The sequence below is a fragment of the Salvelinus namaycush genome, unplaced genomic scaffold (assembly GCF_016432855.1).
Source record: "Salvelinus namaycush isolate Seneca unplaced genomic scaffold, SaNama_1.0 Scaffold592, whole genome shotgun sequence".
Lineage (NCBI taxonomy): Eukaryota > Metazoa > Chordata > Actinopteri > Salmoniformes > Salmonidae > Salvelinus > Salvelinus namaycush.
The window spans coordinates 77,365-97,273 of record NW_024061300.1 but is presented as its reverse complement, the minus strand read 5'-3'; the positions used below and the strand labels follow the sequence as shown (position 1 = coordinate 97,273).

Below are 19,909 nucleotides of genomic sequence, written 5' to 3'. Positions count from 1 at the left end.
GTGGTGTATCAACAACACACTACACCCAAACACACCCACTACACCAAGGGTAACCTGTGTAAAGAGGTTACTGTAAAGAGTAGGTCTTATGGCCCCAGTGCAATACCATGAACCCATGGTAGAATCCACCCAAACCAAGATAACAGTCACAACAGAGTCAGCTAACAGTACACGTTAGAGGTCGACCGATTAATCGGAATGGCCGATTAATTAGGGCCGATTTCAAGTTTTCATAACATAATATATATTTTTTTACACCTTTATTTAACTAGGCAAGTCAGTTAAGAACACATTCTTATTTTCAATGACGGCCTAGGAACGTTTGTTAACTGCCTTGTTCAGGGGCAGAACGACAGATTTTTTACCTTGTCAGCTCGGGGATTCGTTTTTGCAACCTTCCGGTTACTAGTCCAACGCTCTAACCACCTGCCTTACATTGCACTCCACGAGGAGCCTGCGTGGATGGCTGACTACCTGTTACGCGAGAGCAGCAAGAAGCCAAGGTAAGTTGCTAGCTAGAATTAAACAATCAATCTTCACATAATCACTAGTTAACTACACATGGTTGATGATATTACTAGTTTATCTAGCGTGTCCTGCATTGCATATAATCGATGCGGTGTTAATTTCTCATCGAATCACAGCCTATTTCGCCAAACGGGTGATGATTTAGCACTGTCGTTGCACCAAACCTAACCATAAATATCAATGCCTTTCTTTAAAATCAATACAGAAGCATACATTTTTAAACCTGCATATTTAGTTAATATTGCCTGCTAACATGAACTTCTTATAATTAGGGAAATTGTGTCACTTCTCTTGCGTTCCGTGCAAGCAGTCAGGGTATATGCAGCAGTTTGGGCCGCCTGGCTCGTTGCAAACTGTGTGAAGTCCATTTATTCCTAACAAAGACCGTAATTAATTTGCCAGAATTGTTCATAATTATGACATAACATTGAAGGTTGTACAATGTAACAGCAATATTTAGACTTAGGGATGCCACCCGTTAGGTAAAATACAGAACGGTTCCGTATTTCACTGAAAGAATAAACGTTTTATTTTCGAAATGATAGTTTCCGGATTCGACCATATTAATGACCAAAGGCTCGTATTTCTGTGTGTTATTATTTTATAATTAAGTCTATGATTTGATATTTGATAGAGCAGTCTGACTGAGCGATGGTAGACAGCAGCAGGCTCATACGCATTCATTCAAACAGCACTTTCGTGCGTTTGCCAGCAGCTCTTCGCAAAGCTTCAAGCATTGAGCTGTTAATGACTTCAAGCCTATCAACTCCCGAGATTAGGCTGGTGTAACCGATGTGACATGGTTAGCTAGTTAACGGGGTGTGCGCTAATAGCGTTTCAATCAGTGACGTCACTCGCTCTGAGACTTGGAGTAGTTGTTCCCCTTGCTCTGCAAGGACCGCGGCTTTTGTGGAGCGATGGGTAACGTTGCTTCGAGGGTGGCTGTTGTCGATGTGTCCCTGATTCGAGCCCAGGTAGGGGCGAGGAGAGGGACGGAAGCTATACTGTTACACTGGCAATACTAAAGTGCCTATAAGAACATCCAATAGTCAAAGGTATATGAAATACAAATGGTATAGAGAGAAATAGTCCTATAATTCCTATAATAACTACAACCTAAAACTTCTTACCTGGGAATATTGAAGACCCATGTTAAAAGGAACCACCAGCTTTCATATGTTCTCATGTTCTGAGCAAGGAACTTTAGCTTTTTTACATGGCACATATTGCACTTTTACTTTCTTCTCCAAAACTTTGTTTTTGCAGTATTTAAACCAAATTGAACATGTTTCATAATTTATTTGAGGCTAAATTGATTTTATTGATGTATTATATTAAGTCAAAATAAGTGTTCATTCAGTATTGTTGTAATTGTCATTATTACAAAAAAATAAATAAATAAATTGGCCGATTAATCGGTATCGGCTTTTTTGGTCCTCCAATAATCGGTATCGGTATCGGCGTTGAAAAATCATAATCGGTCGACCTCTAGTACACGTGATGTTTCTGTGAACTGCTAAATCTTCTCATCAGTGAGTTTCCTCCCATGTTGAGAGGAAAAGAGGTAGAGAGGAAGGGAGAGACATGTTGACATGTTGAGAGAAAAAGTGGGAGGGAGAGGTTGACATGTTGAGAGAAAAGTGGGAGGGACGGAGGGATGGAGAGGTTGACATTTTGAGAGAAAAAGAGGGAGGGAGGGAGGGACATGTTGAGAGAAAGAGAGGGAGGGAGGGGTTGACATAGGGAGATTCACGCTGGGACTGCTGTGAAAACCTGCATTAATGGATAATAACAAGTTAACATACTATTCCCTCTATAACACACACAGAGACCATCTCCCTCAGGGATTTCCATGTTTTTTATTGTGAAAGCCATTTCTCCTTTGTGCCTTTATCACAGCATACAGTGACACCTCTACAACACTCCATCTACTCCCAAATCTACCCCTGTCCACTTCCTCTTCCTGTTGACCTCCCAGGTGACTTCCTGTCATCCCTCAGCCTGTTGTTTGTAACAGACAGCTGTTCAAACACAATGTGGTTACTGTGTGCCCCCTTAACCCCTCTGTATCCAAACAGGAGCCATGGGAACACCACTCCCACCCCACCCTCCTCTGCCTACAGGACAGCTACAGTCTCTAGCACACATACTGTATATCCTTCACTGCATTGCAATGAAAAGCTCTCTGGTACGACCACGCGGATACCTGCTCACCAGAAAGTAGTCTTCAAAGAAAACGCCATAAGCCATCTTGATCATGTTGCCAACACACATTCATATTTTCTATAGCAAGGAAAATATAGAGAGAAGGAAAGAAGCAGAGAGAGATAAATGAAAGAAAGAGAGAAGGGGAGAAGAGAGAGAGGGAGAGAAAGAGAAGGGGAGAAGAGAGAGTGAGGGGAGTGGGAGAGTATTTTCGTTAGCAGTGCTAATACCCTCGGAGTGTCTTGAGTCTCCCTCCACTACAGAGAGAAGGTGTTGATCTCAGGAAGGCTCCAAGAAGAATACCCTGTGATTACGTAGCTGTTACCCCAACACCATCGTCAGTGGGAGATAACAGCCATGTGCCCTTCTATTCTTCTATTCCTGAGTCTACACACACACACACACACACACACACACACACACACACACACACACACACACACACACACACACACACACACACACACAGTCTTCTCACTATTTTCTGTTGCCAATGAACACAACAACAAAGTGTTGACCTGTTGACCTGAGCTAAATCTGTCAAAATGGATGCCTGACTAACAGCACAATACCAGTAGTGAACTTATGTACTCAGTAACCTCTGGAGTCTGAGGCAGAGAGAGAGAAAGAGGGGGAGGGAGAGAGAGAGATACAGGAAAGACAAAGACAGAGACAGGAAAGAGATTACAGAGAGAGAGAAAGGGGGGATAGAGAGATAGAGACAGAGAGAAAGAGGGGGAGGGAGAGATACAGGAAAGACAAAGACAGAGACAGGAAAGAGGTTACAGAGAGAGAACGGGGGGATAGAGAGATAGAGACAGAGAGAAAGAGTGACACTGAAAGAAGGAGAGAGAGATGGAGAGAGAGATGGAGAGAAAGCCAGAAATTGAAGAGAAGGAAAGCAGAGCTCTAAGTCTTACAGCACCTCTAGAAAACCACGGCAACAATAAAAGCTAATCAAGCGTGAGTCTAATCCCACATCTGCTTGTCATAATCCAGACGGACACCCAGCCAAGCATGGACCTACTAACTACAGCCCCCATAACTCCCCACCCTTCCCTAACTACAGCCCCCATAACCCCCCACCCTACTAATCCTCATTTGACCTGACTGACTGGCTATCTGGCTGTCTGACTCTACTGTCCAATGCCCAAAACATTCCACCACCAAGTTTTATCTTTCCCTCACGCCTCAACAGAAAAACACTTTCAGAGGACATTCTCCATTGAGTTTACATTATAGTACAGGTCAGGAGTAGATTAACAGCGGGCCACACAGAGATTCAAAGATTTTGTATCAGTCATGAATCCCGTAAAAAATGGAGACTAACAATGAGTCCAAGACGGTATGGGGCTCATACGTTGACCGGCAACAGACCATCCGCCATTAGTCCGTTTTTTTTTTTAAGGAAAAAGTTTAAATTAGTTCAACTTTTGAAGGATAAATAGATGCCCTCTTCAATTACTGCAGTGGGCTAAATCTGGGCCACACAGAGAGATTATTAGTAGTGTTAAGCAAATCTACTTTGAAACAAAAGTATACACCTCCCACACATGGTTATGGACTTTTTTTTTTTTTTTAAGATATAGAGCTGAAATGAATAACATCCCAATATTACACTTTATATAGATCACAGAAGACTGAAATATAACAAAACTGTTTGACATTAACACACTTGATTTGTCGTAAAAAAAAAAAGTATCTTCAATAATTATGACATGATGAAAAAGTAATAACATTCCACCCATGAGGCCAAAGAGGGCGCTTTTGGTCATTGACTGCAGGAAAGGGCTACTCTGGGTCCGGGAAAACAGCGTTTAGGGGAGAAAGAGAAGTGTTTTGAGGTCTAACTCACAAATCACTGCAGCATTCTGGAGGCCGGTGCTCTGACCGAGCAAGCTGCGTCCCTTGCTCCTGTCAGCAGCAGTATTTACAGCGACACGTGATCACAAATGTGGTGAAATCAGCACTTTTAAGAGACTTTAAGGAGTTTAGCACGTCGTTTTCTGCAGTTAACTCATTATTGGGGCGATATGCAGCTAACAGAGAGGCACAGTTGGAGTGTGTGTGTGTGTGTGTGTGTGTGTGTGTGTGTGTGTGTGTGTGTGTGTGTGTGTGTGTGTGTGTGTGTGTGTGTGTGTGTGTGTGTGTGTGTGTGTGAGAGTGAGAGTGAGAGTGTGAGAGATAAAGTGGGGGAATGGACAACTGATATATCATGGAGACATGAACTCAACAGAATTACAAATAAACCTGGACATGCTATCTGCTAAAGCACTCAGCTGATATAATGTGTTCCCCTCCATCTGTTCCCTAGGAGACCCTCTCTCTCTCTCTCGGTCACTCTCTCCCGCTCTCTCCCTCTCTTGCTGTCTCTCTCACGCTCTCTCACCCTCGGTCTCTCTCTCTCCCACACAGGGCCTGTGTGAGCCTCTGTTCCACTGGTCACAGAGGGAGGCTAAGCCACAGGTGTGGCTGGTGAAAGACCTCTGGCAGCTGTGTGTGAGAGAAAGAGAGAAGAGAGAGGGAAAGAGAGAAGGAGAGAGAGAGGGGAAGCCTACCTGCGTGCATGTGCCTGCCTACGTGAGTATGCATCCGTGTGTGTGTGTGTGTGTGTGTGTGTGTGTGTGTGTGTGTGTGTGTGTGTGTGTGTGTGTGTGTGTGTGTGTGTGTGTGTGTGTGTGTGTGTGTGTGTGCGTAGGTGTACACCCCTGATTTTTCTAGCCCAAAATTCCCAAATGTCCCCCCTTCTCTGTCACACCCTTTCAATATGCATCTATCCATATTATTATTTTTAATTTAACCTTTAGGGACATATTGAGACCTAGGTCTATTTTGCAAATGCGCACCGTATTTACAACAACACATTATACACAAACTATATACTGTAAATACACATTAAAATACAGTCATGGGAAGCACAAATAAAACATCAGAAATCACAGAGAATAAAAGACATTCCTCCACAATAAGTCAGCGCGGCACCAGAACATCAAGATGAAATGTATTTTGAATTTTGTTCCAGCAATACGGTGCATTAACACTAAAAGCAGATTTACCCAGCTCTGTGGAGACCCTAGGAACCTCAAGAGTTAACCAATCCCATGAACGGGTTAGGCAACTCGGGTGTCTATACTTCAAAAGTAAAGTTAGATAAGACGGAAGTTTATGACGTTGGGCCTTGTAACCAAAAAGGGAGTAATGTAGAGACCTACGGGTCTTTAGAGAAGTCCAGCCAACCTTTTGATACAGGATGCAGTGATGACTATTAAAACCTTCACCTGTAACAAAACAAAGGGCACTACGGTAGATGCTATGCAAAGGTTTAAGTGTAGTAGCAGCTGCATAAACAAGAACAGATAAAAAGGTTGACTGAATGATCTGCTTCCTACTGCTTAGAGAAAGGCACCATCTGTTTCTGTAGAAAAAGTCTACTTTAAATCTTAGCTTCTTAACCAGCTCATCTATGTTTTTAAAATTTCAAAGACATAAGTATTTATATGCGGGAACACGTTTGATTGGAGAACCATCTAATGAGTGAACATGTAGGTCATCTGAAACATTCTGAGAGAGTTTCAAAACAGCATGTATTTAGTGTTCTCCATATCAAGTTTTAAATCAGCAAGGGATTCCTGCATAGCTCTAAAAGCTGACTGTAGTTTAGACACAGCCAGATCAACAGCCAGATCAACAGTCAGATCAACAGCCAGATCAACAGCCAGATCAACAGTCAGATCAACAGCCAGATCAACAGCCAGATCAACAGCCAGATCAACAGCCAGATCAAGTCAGGTAGATCAACAGTCAGATCAACAGGCAGATCAACAGTCAGATCAACAGCCAGATCAACAGTCAGATCAACAGCCAGATCAACAGTCAGATCAACAGCCAGATCAACAGTCAGATCAACAGCCATATCAAGTCAGGTAGATCAACAGGCAGATCAACAGTCAGATCAACAGTCAGATCAACAGCCATATCAAGTCAGGTAGATCAACAGTCAGATCAACAGTCAGATCAACAGTCAGATCAACAGTCAGATCAACAGCCATATCAAGTCAGGTAGATCAACAGTCAGATCAACAGCCAGATCAACAGTCAGATCAACAGTCAGATCAACAGGCAGATCAACAGGCAGATCAACAGGCAGATCAACAGTCAGATCAACAGCCAGATCAACAGTCAGATCAACAGCCATATCAAGTCAGGTAGATCAACAGTCAGATCAACAGGCTGATCAACAGTCAGATCAATAGCCATATCAAGTCAGGTAGATCAACAGCCAGATCAAGTCAGGTAGATCAACAGTCAGATCAACAGGCAGATCAACAGGCAGATCAACAGGCAGATCAACAGGCAGATCAACAGGCAGATCAACAGCCATATCAAGTCAGGTAGATCAACAGTCAGATCAACAGGCAGATCAACAGTCAGATCAACAGGCTGATCAACAGGCAGATCAACAGTCAGATCAACAGCCATATCAAGTCAGGTAGATCAACAGCCAGATCAAGTCAGGTAGATCAACAGGCAGATCAACAGGCAGATCAAGGCAGGCAGTAGCAGACGTAATACTATCATCTGCATATAGATGAAGTTCACCATTTTTAACAGATTGACCAATGGTGTGTATATACAGTAAATAGTGAAGAGAGCAGGTCCCAAAATCAACCCCTGTGGTACACCTTCACGTACTTCAAGAAATTCAGACTTAACCCCATCAATCACATCAGCCTGAGTTCTGTCACTAAGATAATCATGAAACCATGAACAGGCGACAGAGCTCAGGCCTACTGAGGACAACTTAGAAAATAGCATGATCAACAGTATCAAAAGTGTTTGACGGGTCCACAAACAAAGCAGCACATTTCATTGTAGTGTGTAAAGCATTGACAAGATCATTAACTACCAAAGTGGTTGCTGTAATAGTGCTCTGTCCAGGCCTGAACCCTGATTGGTTAACATTCAAAATTCATTTCTCAGACAAAAAAGAGAAAAGTTGTACATTTACCAAGGATTCAATAATCTTATCTATAAAAGGAAGCCTTGAAATGGGGTGATAATAATTAAGATCACTACTATCCCCGTCCTTATGGAGTGGCACCACAAGAGCTGATTTCAATAGTTTTGGAATATTTCCTGATAACAATGTTAAATAAAAAATGGTGGTTATTGAGCCAACAATGATGGGCGCTGCACACTTAAACAGACCAGGATCCAATTGGCTGGCCTCTTTGGATTTCTTGTTGTCTATTGCATCCATGTGTGTGTCTGTGTGTGTCCATGCGTGCAGGTGTGTGTGTGTGGGTGTGTCAGGGCCGTGGTCACTAAGAGGTTAGGCACCAGATTCAGGGTCTAATTGTATGAGCAGATGAGTGAGAGGGCTGAGAACTAGGAGAGAGCCTTAGCAGACACACCTGTCCTCACGACACTGGTGGCTCTCATTGTTCTGACTTACTACCCACGCAACGGCTCCACATGTTACACTCACATACAGACACACCTGTCCTCACGACACTGGTGGCTCTCATTGTTCTGACTTACTACCACGCAACGGCTCCACATGTTACACTCACATAGACACACCTGTCCTCACGACACTGGTGGCTCTCATTGTTCTGACTTACTACCACGCAACGGCTCCACATGTTACACTCACATACAGACAGAAATGAAATGCAGGACCTATAAGACAGACAGGTCTTTTAGAAACCAGACAATTACAAGTGCTGTAAAGGGGCCCTACATTGTGCTATTGGGAAAAGTGAATCAACACTAGAGAGGAGACTCAAAGTTATTCTAATCTCCATGGGTCATTCCTTTTACTTCATACAGACAACATGTAAATACAAATACCAGCATGTTATACAAACAAATCATAAAACAGACTTCGAACTCTATTTTGGTCTCCTGTAGAAAGCAGCGTGTCCTAAAGCAGCGTGTCCAACATCACAGTCAACTGGCAGATTCAGGTTTCAGTGTGCTCCATCTGTATTCACACACTAGCTTACTACATGTTAACTAGCAAGCCTTGGTGTGTGCCAAATGGGACCCTATTTTATCAAGTGCACTACTTTTGACCAGAGTCCCATTTGGGATGCATCCCTTATCCTAAAAAAGGCCTCACCACTCAGTGGCAGAGCCCAACAGATCTCTGTTATCACCTGGCCCTCAGCAGCCTGTTGTGTGTGTGTGTGTGTGTGTGTGTGTGTGTGTGTGTGTGTGTGTGTGTGTGTGTGTGTGTGTGTGTGTGTGTGTGTGTGTGTGTGTGTGTGTGTGTGTGTGTGTGTGTGTGTGTGTGTGTGTGTGTATTAGACACCACTACAACCCACTACTATAATCACTATATATATCAACCTTAGGGCTTTAGAGCGTTGATCCTCGTAAAGAGAGGTGACATTCAATTCAGCTGGCTCCAAATAGACACAAAGCCAGGCAGACGAACATCCTCCAACTGTCCCATAGCTATGTACTACACACATCTACAATAATAGCCACACACCTGTATAGGCTGGAATACCCAGGAACAAGAGCTTCGAGATGTGACCATGTGTGTGTCCCAAACGGTACCGTTTTCCCTATATAGTGCACTACTTAGTAGTGTAAACTATACCGTGCACTACTTAGTAGTGTAAACTACATAGGGAACGGAGTGTCATTTGGAAGAGAGGCACACCCCCACATAGTTGACAAGGTGCAGACTATATACTGACCATCAATTATAAAAAACAAAGAAAGTGAGACACTCTACGGGTGAATCTTGTCTTTGCTTGATTTCTCACATCCTTGTCTCCTTTTCAAAACGCAGTGGAGGAGAAGATCTGACCCACTGGGCAAAAACTGGTTGAATCAACGTTGTTTCTACATCATTTCAACCCAAAATTGCAATGTGATGACGTTGAATCAACCTGATTGGATTTGTAAAAAGTCATGAATGTAGGGAATTTCATCATTTTTTCACCCAACTTTTAACCTAAATACACTGACAGTAAATTTTCACATTGAATTCACGTTAGTTGACAACTCAACCAAATGTAAATCAAAAGTAGACGTTGAACTGACATCTGTGCCCAGTGCGGAGGTTCCTCCCCTCACACCTTCTCCTCCAACATGCTTTGAGAAGGAGGTGAGGACATCAGACATCAGACATCAGAATGAAGGGGAATACAACTGAGATGCACCCTTCATCACTCCCAATCATTTATAACAGAACCAACGTTCTGGAACCCGGGGCCTTCTTCAGGGTTGAACAAGCAACCTTCACATAAAATATCACATAAGTGAAGGTTTGATCACACTTTACATTAAGTTTACGACTCCACAGTGGGTGGCCTCATCATCCCTACCCACCATTTCAGAAACAGGTGCCATATCAAATTGAATGAAACGTATATTTAAATGCCACCATGTGAATGGTACAGTACCTGTGCAGTGGAGTAGAGCAGAGAGAGAGCTAGCCCAGTCTCCCAGAGCCGGAACAGGAGTGGTTTCATCTTAGCTCCGCGGTTAAACGTGCTGTTATGGGTTGGTGAGGTGCAGCCTGGGATAGGGAGGACATGTTTATTAGGAATCAGATTATTATGGCCAGTCTAATACCTACACAATACAGTGATGTTGCAAAAACAGTGTCAAGACGGGGGAGAGGAAGGCAAAAACACAGAAGGTGCACCGCTCTTCCCATCAAATCAAAATATTATTATGGCCAGTCTAATACCTACACAATACAGTGATGTTGCAAAAACGTGTGTGAAAATACAGGAATAGGCTATCAGCTGTCACCGATGATAAAGTTAGATTGTATAAATTAGCCTAAATAGAAGGAATCCGATTGAGATTGAATGTATAGCCTATAAAAAATAGAGATATTGGCATATGTGCGTCTGTAAACTACTATGAATGACACTAGGTAGGTAGTTTCTTTGGGTACCAGGGTTCAATATTGCATGAATGTGATTATAACGATGTACTGAAAAGCTGATGGATAACTGACACATGTAACAGCACAACAGCTACATGGATGGAGAAGCACTTCCCTCCGCTGGAAATAGCATTGGCCAATTATTGATTTCTAGCAAATTCATTCTACTTGTCAGATAGGCTCCCGCTTTCTCGAAAGTTCATTCTAGACAGTGAAGGATGCTCCCGCAGGGTAAGGGTAGCTCTAATGGTACAGTTCAGCGATGTCTAAGGCAGTAGAGTAGGCAGTTCACGTGTCTATAAAACGTATTTAAAATAATAACGATATTGACAACAGCGACAGAGAATGTCTACCGTGTAAAAAAAGATGACGCGGCGCATTTCTAAATGTAAATGTTGTTCTGTAAACATAAAATGCCAGAACAACAACAATATTTAGGCTGAAATAATCAACTTGCACTTGGTAAAACTGATTCTGTGGCGCGATAGAGACCATTCACAGACACCAAATATTTCACAGACATTTGGACAGAATGACAGTACGATGGCACAAATATATAATGTTACCTTCTTTCGGAAGAATGCGCTGCGCTCATGAACAGATCAACACATCCCACTGATTCCTCAAACCTGATTTCCACCCGCCACGACACTCCCCGATTTCAGAACTGCAACCAAAACTCGCAGTCAAATATTATGTATCAAATCGATAAACAACTAATTCGCACACAACAACTAAATATTCTGTTGTGCTGTGGCCTACTACGGAGTCACAATAAAAGTCTGAATTCTCTCCCTCTTTCTCTCGCTCTAAACGTAGCGCGACTGTGCAGTAGCGATATGGAGCTCAAATAATGAAGGGACAAAGTTAGAACGCTGCGCAGCTGATTGCCGCCCGTCCCTTCGCCAATATGGATTTGAGAATCGGCTACAGGAGAATAGGGGAACGTGATTATGCCAAATGTGTTCGAGCTTCACGTTTATTAAGTAGATTTCAACATCGTTAACATCATCATGATGATCATAATATTCATCTTCGTCACATTAATAAAACTATAATAACAACAATCATCCTCCTCACCATCATCATCATTCAGATCATTATCCTAATAATCATCATGATCATCATACTCATGATTTTCACCATCATCATCATAAACATTCATCATGCAGTCATCATCATCTCATGTATTACAAGGTGCAAACAGTAAAGAATGAAGATCATGGCAATATTATCACTACACCAGTTTCTAACAGTATGTTCTGTAACCAGTTCCATATGTCATTTTGTTTGCATACCCCCAGCCACATTTTCATTCTGAAACTGATATGACGTTTCAAGACCTCCCTAATAAACTTGTGCGCCACTGTCACACTGTGATTTTGGGCCTTTAATCAACCCAGATAGGCAAACTCCAGCACAGTTTTGTCTACGTCTAAAATGACACCCTATCTCCTATATAGAACACCACTTCTGACCAGAGCCCTATGAGTCTGGGCTAAAAGTAGTAGGGAATAGGGTGACATTTTGGACTCATATTATGCTGTTGTTGTCACCGCTGCTCACTCGCCTGGCCCTAATACAGGCACTGTAGAGAAGTGGTGTATTACAGCTATCACTCAACATGCCCTTTGGAGTGGCAGATCAAAGTGCCTATTACAACATGCCGGGGGGGGGGTTCTCCTTCATTATGAGGTGAGGAATAGATGTTGGCAAAGCATAGGGGAGATACAGGGGGGGATAGGGCAGTGAGAGGTGGAGGGAGAGATGAGAGAGTGAGACGAGTGAGGGTAGTGAGAGACGAGAGAGAGAGGGCAGTGAGAGGGGGAGGGAGAGATGAGAGAGAGGGCTTTGACATGGATGAACTGGGATATTACAAACTCACTTGACTTTCAACCAATGATCCTATTGTCTTTGTAACTCTGGCGTGCTTACCTGTAAACTAACAGCTAGGATATATAGGGGGATGGATGGATGGACCGACGGACGGACAAATGGATCAATGGATAGGTAGGTGGATGGACAGATGGACAGACGGATGGATCAAATGGATTGGTAGGTGGATGGATGAATGGATGATTCCACCCCCTGCGCAACCCAATTGAATGCCTGGGTACAGTACAGTACAGTACAGGTGCCCCTTTAGTATTGACCCTAGGCATCATAGTCAGGAGGTAGTCAGCTTGCCAGTAATTGAGGGGTCAGGAATAAAGGCTGAGACAGAATCGGGGGCTTTTGACTGAACTAGGACATTACAAACCATCTGTTCCTATACTGTATTGGGCTTGTCACAGTTTTTGTGGTATGCTTTTCTAGTTTTTGTGCGAGTCATTCTACTAAGATCTCAGCCGGTGGGGACAATCTGAAACACACTTTTTCCTTTACACTCGATTGCTGCAGGGGTATTTTCTGGAGATTTGTCTCCCTCTGCTGTTTGATTAACCAAATGACCCAGAATTTTCCAGCTGTCAAATTATTGTCAAGTGGGACTGTGACTGTTCTCATCCTGTCACAATCTCATAGAAATGATAATGAATGCATAGGTACTATTGAATTGTTTATTGAGTACCGTGGTGTAAGATGTCCAGCAGTGTTTGGAGCTCGAGGCCAGACACACAGTGGGCACACAGTATGTAATGATCAAACACATTTTACCGATCTCGTCCATTATTAGAACGATCAACTAATATTGTTTAGAATCGTTATGTTGTGCTTGGTATATGATTAGCTGCGCCACAAAGTTACCACATCAAACTCACCCCAACCCTCATGCTCCTACAGAGCACCACCCGAATACCAGACTTTTATTAAACAGGCATGACAGAATTGAAGTGATATAATCAAATAATGAAAAACAAAGATACTATAAAAGTAAAAAAAGTGATATAAATTCTTATTTGGGTTAGTTTATGCAGTTGTGAAATTAGCTAGGTCCATGTTTTCTACAAAAGATAGGAAAAGTTGCCAGATATCATACAATTGAATTGCAGATCATTTTAAGGAATAGTGCATTTTCTCTAGCTTGAGATGACCATGACTTCCTTTATCCAATGGCTGACAGTGGTTAGAGCGTTGGACTAGTAACCGGAAGGTTGCAAGATCAAATCCCCGAGCTGACAAGATAAAAATCTGTCGTTCTGCTTCTGAACAAGGCAGTTAAACACACTGTTCCTAGGTCGTCATTGAAAATAAGAATTTGTTCTTAACTGACTTGCCAGGTTAAATAAAGGTCAAATAAAATAAATATACCTGTCCAGAGGGGCATCCTGTGGTGCCACTCCCAATAATACAACAAAGCAGTGGCCCATTGGTGCAGTTAAAGATGAGGGAGATTATACATTTTTTTATAAACATGGCCTTATTTCTATTACAGCATATTGGATGACTGTCAGTCATATTCCATTCACCCAGTTCAATGTAACATCGATAGGTTTAGGCTACTACATGATCCTCTTATTTTCCCTATACCCATCATGAGGTTGCTACAACCTAGCCTGAATCAAAGTTTACAGGTCGATATTATTTTGAGTAATCTAGGTGACAGACAGCGACACATTCAATACTGACTTTCACACTCTTGCCTGCATCTAGCTGATCTAGGGTGTAAGCATTTGTCTAACAGTTGCAAACGAGATCCGGTTTCGTCCCGTTTGCTTCCATTGAAGAATCGTTTTTCAAAATAATTGGTGCAATGAATACAGCCTTGATTACACGCAAACACAGTTCACTTTCATAGCAGCCACATACAAACAGCTCATTGTATATATATAATTCCATATATATAATTCCTTCTCGCATCTATCTACGTGCTCTCCTCTCACTTTTTCCCTTCCCTTGTGGACTTTACATCAGCTGTCTGTGACCAGGCAAAAAAAACTCCCGCTAACCGCTACACACACCCTACATCCATGCCATGTCATAGTCAACATAGCCCGCTCCGCTACAATCATGCAGTACAGTATACAGTCAGCAGCAAGCAGTTTAGCCGTTACTCCCCGGTGCAGTACAGTGTACAGTTTAGCCGTTACACCCCGGTGCAGTACAGTGTACAGTTTAGCCGTTACACCCCGGTGCAGTACAGTGTACAGTTTAGCCGTTAAACCCCATGCAGTACAGTGTACAGTTTAGCCGTTACACCCCGGTGCAGTACAGTGTACAGTTTAGCCGTTACACCCCATGCAGTACAGTGTACAGTTTAGCCGTTACACCCCGGTGCAGTACAGTGTACAGTTCAGCCATTACTCCCCGGTGCAGTACAGTGTACAGTTTAGCCGTTACACCCCGGTGCAGTACAGTGTACAGTTTAGCCGTTACACCCCGGTGCAGTACAGTGTACAGTTTAGCCGTTACACCCCATGCAGTACAGTGTACAGTTTAGCCGTTACTCCCCGGTGCAGTACAGTGTACAGTTTAGCTGTTACACCCCATGCAGTACAGTGTACAGTCAGCAGCAAGCAGTTTATCCGTTACACCCCGCTGGCAGTAATAAAACCAAAAGCTTTCGTTGACTTGGAAGAGTTCCAGTGTTGGATAGCCATAGCCAACTAGCTAACATAGCCTCCCTCTCTGTTTGAGCCGGGTGTTTGAGTAGGCTAAACTAGCTAGCTAAGTAAGTGACAGTGAAAAAAATATACTCTCTCTCTCTCTCTCTTGCTTCTCCTTAATTTTGGAAGAAAGACATTTTTTCAAAACTGTTCAAATATAGTCTTTCTCTCTCTTTGAGTCAACTACTCAACACATTTTATGCACTGCAGTGATCGCTAGCTGTAGCTTATGCTTTCAGTACTAGATTAATTCTCTGATCCTTTGATTGGGTGGACAACATGTCAGTTTATTCTGCAAGAGCTCTGACAGGTTGGAGGACCTCCTCCGGGAAGTTGTCATAACTACTGTGTAAGTCTATGGAACGGGGTGAGAACCATGAACCTACTAGCTTTTGTATTGAAGTCAATGTACCCAGAGGAGGACAGAAGCTAGCGGTCTGCTGGCTATACCATGGTGCTACCCTACAGAGTGCTGCTGAGGATTCTGTAGACCTTCATTGCAAAACAGTGTGTTTTAATGAATTATTTGGTGACGTGAATAAATATTTAGTATAGTCTATTCTAAAAATAATAACTTTTTTAATGTATTTTTATGAAATTCACTGTGGAGGATGGTCCTCTCCTTCCTCTTCTGAGGAGTCTCCACTGCAACAAAGGCAGAAGTTTCTATAGGCCTCTCCAGTACCTTCGAAAACATCTCAGAAATGGACTTACAGAAATCAATACATTTCGTGTATGTCCAAAGCATGTGAAATACGGTAGCAGGAGCCTTCTTTAATACATAGGTCACAAGTGGGATCTATTTCTGGTCTCAACTTGGATCATTTTGCCTTTGACCAATGCAGCCGAAGGACTATTTTCAATTGTATTATAGCATGTCTCAGACATATAGATGAAGAATGTATCTCTGAAGCATACTCTGCCAAATTTCATCGGAAATTCCTAAATCCTCTTCCACTGGTCTGTCTGTTTAACAGGGGCTCACATCCTTTCGAGAGGAGTACCTTAAAATCCGTTGAGATGATGACTGTTCTTCCTAGTCTGTGATTGTGGCTACTTCCTCCTTTATTAGTTATAGCTTATACAGTGCTTTTTTCCAACCCATGATTGTGAAATTATTGCATGCCTGGAGAAACTCAGTGCATAGACACCAGAATGGTGTAGATGTTTCACAGCCAGACAGACCCAGAGACCTAGGAGCACATTCTGTCAGACTTCCCTTCAGGCAATGGCCACATCAGGTGTGTGGTGACCACAGTGGCATTCGGCATGGGCATCCAGGTGGACGACATCAGACGGGTGGTGCATTTGGGGGCTTCCAGTGACTTCCTTTCCTACTGGCAGGAAGTTGGGAGGGACCACAAGGAAGGATGTTTTCCCTAGGTGAGGAAGGTGGTCCTGTCCTTTGGTCTTAACAACAAGGACAAGGGCACGACTCAGTCCCACAACAAGAGTGTTCGCCTTCTGTTCAACACGGCGGCTCGAGTGTTCCCCAGCGCATCAATCTGGGTGCCAAGGGGCCCTATCCAGTCACTTCCACCCGACATTGGCTCAGATTACTTTACCACGACGAGGTTTGTCATTTATTCCAACGCTGGGCATTACATGGGGCTGCAAGACACAACTACGCACAGAGATAAGTTCCAACCACAGACAATTGAAACTGGCTGCATTTTTTGAAGATGACGAAACTGATCTGTCTGACAGGCATCGTTTCATGCCCAAATCCGTCTGGGAACCTCGGTCCAACAAACTACCTCCTGTCATCCTGTGCCCGATTCAAATCGGATAAAGATTCCATATCCAGACTGCCTATCGTTGACAAAGAAACACCACACTCAGGCTGGTTAAAGGGTTATACTTTGCACAAAGTGAAAGCAGCATTTTAGAAACAAGTTTACCACCTGCATGTCTGCTGTTAGAGGTGTTCAATGGTTGCACCATAAAGGAGATAAACACTCCAAATAGACATAATGGGAAAACCCCTGGGACAGTGAAGACAGACAAGAAGGAATGTCAAGCATCATTTGTTTTCCTTTTCAACAGTGTAACCCTTTCTTCCTGACTTATAAGCATCTGCTGAAGAATGTGCTGCATGGCAGCCACTGCCTCCAGCATTGAGGCCTCGAACCACCTTCTCCTCTGAGTTCAAGTGTTATTGTCACATGCACAAGAACAGTGAAATGCATAAGAATAGAACCAACTGTCTCAATTTCAGTTTAGATTTTTTTCTTGGTCCTGTGCAGACTTTGTAAATCAAACAAATACGCGTGTGAACACCAAAATATGTTTTTTTGTTTCAACTTATGTTAGAATAAATAGTAAATGATTTATAAACGGTATGTCATTCATTACCTGAGAGGAATAAGAAATACTGAAGATCATATTGTGTTAATCATAACCCTATGCACCAGAGAGACATTAACCTCAAAACACAGCCAAGTGGTTCTCCCTTGGCCCGTTCTTTGGCCTGTTTGTAGGTTCTTAGCATGTTCCCCAATTTACATCTGAACTTCTCAGTTCTTCTCAGGGTAACCGTGCTCCGCAAAGAGCCCCCCCATCTTCTTGCATTTGGAGGGACCCTGAGAGCCAGCATGTTGAGTCAAGTGAGTTTGAGAACTGGAGGGACGCATGAGAGCCAGGAGTCAGGAGAGTTTGGGACACAGAGGCAGCTTGTCCAGCATTCTTATCTAACCAGTGACAAATGACAGTAATCAGATGGGACATATTTCATGTATTTATATTGTACAAGTGCTTGATTATTTATTGCATGAAGCACTTTCAGTGTTTACAACATTGAGACCCTTTTGGAAATAGGCCCCTACCTTACAAGACGTGTTGTGTGAAGTTTGCTCTGCTGAACTTGATATCTTGACATTTGCTGTGCCTGAGCTACATTACTGAAGAATTGAATATTGCGTGTTACACTGAAATGATTATATCAGCCTTTTGTATTGAAAACACTGAAACTCCCATTCTAAGCCCGCCAGCCCCTACAGCTTGTGTACTATTTTAAACATCTTTGTAATAAAATATATATTTTGTGATAATCCTGTGTTGTGTGATTCCATTACCAGCATCCAGGTGTGGTCTCCATTGATCATGCCCTATCATAAAACCTGTGGTTGTTACAATGTTCTATTCATATTTTTGCATATGTTACAACAGAGAGAAAGAGGCAAAGCGAGAGGGTTACTCCGCCCAAAATCTATGAACAAAGCGCCCTTCTCAAATGGAACAATAATCTGCGCCGATCGGCCATGTTGTCAACATGAAAGCAGCATGGTGCATCTTCCAGAAAAATACAACATATTCTTTCCATAAAATATACGTTTGCATTTTCAAACTAGTTTTCATTGGGAAGGCACGTAAGCATTTTTATCAAAACGAATCACTTTTGCATGTGAAAACACAGAATCCTACTCATAATTATGTCACTTTTTTTAGACAACTTCACCGTGGGATTTGAACGGGGCGCCTGGCTCATGCACAGGAGGCAGCTCGGTTCCAAAACTAATGCAATCAACTTTAACTCGATGCACAACACGCCAACCCGGGCGCCCGGCCAGATTAGTCGAATCCCCTCAATGAAAGTAGGTTTGCTGCTACAGTAGGTCAGGGCTGCGTCCAGTACGAAAAAACATACTGAAACGTTCAATTAAACGGAAATGGTGCTGTTTGAATGACCAGTTTCACAACTAGAAGGGGTTGGGTTGGGGGTTCAAAATGCACCGCTGCCCTTTAAATACATCACTCGCTGCATCAAGCCACACCCACCAAATGGAGCAAACATACATCAAAGTCTGTTCAAGAACGTTCAGTACAAGCCGTTACAGAACGTAGCAAACATTTAATCGAACTGAATGGGCGCATTTTCCAGAGCCACTCCTGCAACTAATCAGAGCAAACAATTAATTAAAATGGACCAATGACCTTAAAATTCACAATCAGATGTCTACAATATTTTTTTCTAGTAATGCACCGCCACACTCTTACAACATTTAATTGTGTAGGAATGTCATGTGAAATCTCTAATAAGTGTAATGCACGTTTCTTTTGTCATTGATAGGCTTTACACGTACCTGCTTATTCCACGATCTTCTACGGATGCCCTCCATTTATTTAGAACATACACTGATTATTCATTTATTCTCCATTCCTCTGCGCCACCACCTCCAGCACAGTAGGTGTCAGCATTCACCTCAAACGTTTGTTTGCGGACCACCATTATACCAGAGAAGAAGAAGAACTCAGTGCAAACCAATAATGTATATAAATCCTGGAATGCAATTCTATCTATTGGCCATTGAGAGCACACCCCAGTAGGAGCAGTCCTCCACAGGAATGAATGGAATTCTACAGTATTTCAATTAATTGTTTCAAGGACAAAATTACATGTATTGAAGTACTTATTTTGTAATGTTGGGGACAGTAATATTAGCTATCTCTAAAAAGTATACTTGTTTTAATTTTTTGTAATGTTTTATTTGTATGTTTAGCTCTCATAATATGAATGTAAAAGTATGCATTAAGGTGTATGTAATATAATGAATGTGGCAAAACGAATGTAGACATTAATACATGCATCTCTATAGCTTCCTAAATGTTTTACAACGTTGAGGGAGTGTCAAGATGGAGGCACGGTGGCTTCAACACAGCGCCCCCTAAAAGTCATCTAGTGTATACATAAATTATTGGTGCAAACTCAGCCCAAACC

At 42.6% G+C, this 19,909-nt stretch overlaps 1 long non-coding RNA gene across 1 annotated transcript in view; it reads right to left on the bottom strand.

Annotated features, from left to right (window-relative positions):
* Positions 1-11,472, bottom strand: part of LOC120041953 — a 51,841-nt gene extending 40,369 nt beyond the window's left edge. Inside the window, exons 1-2 of the long non-coding RNA XR_005475993.1 lie at positions 11,215-11,472; positions 10,155-10,270 (exon numbers count right to left, since the gene is read on the bottom strand). This is a non-coding gene — a long non-coding RNA (uncharacterized LOC120041953). The remainder of the gene's footprint in view (positions 1-10,154; positions 10,271-11,214) is intronic.
* Positions 11,473-19,909: the final 8,437 nt, after the last annotated feature.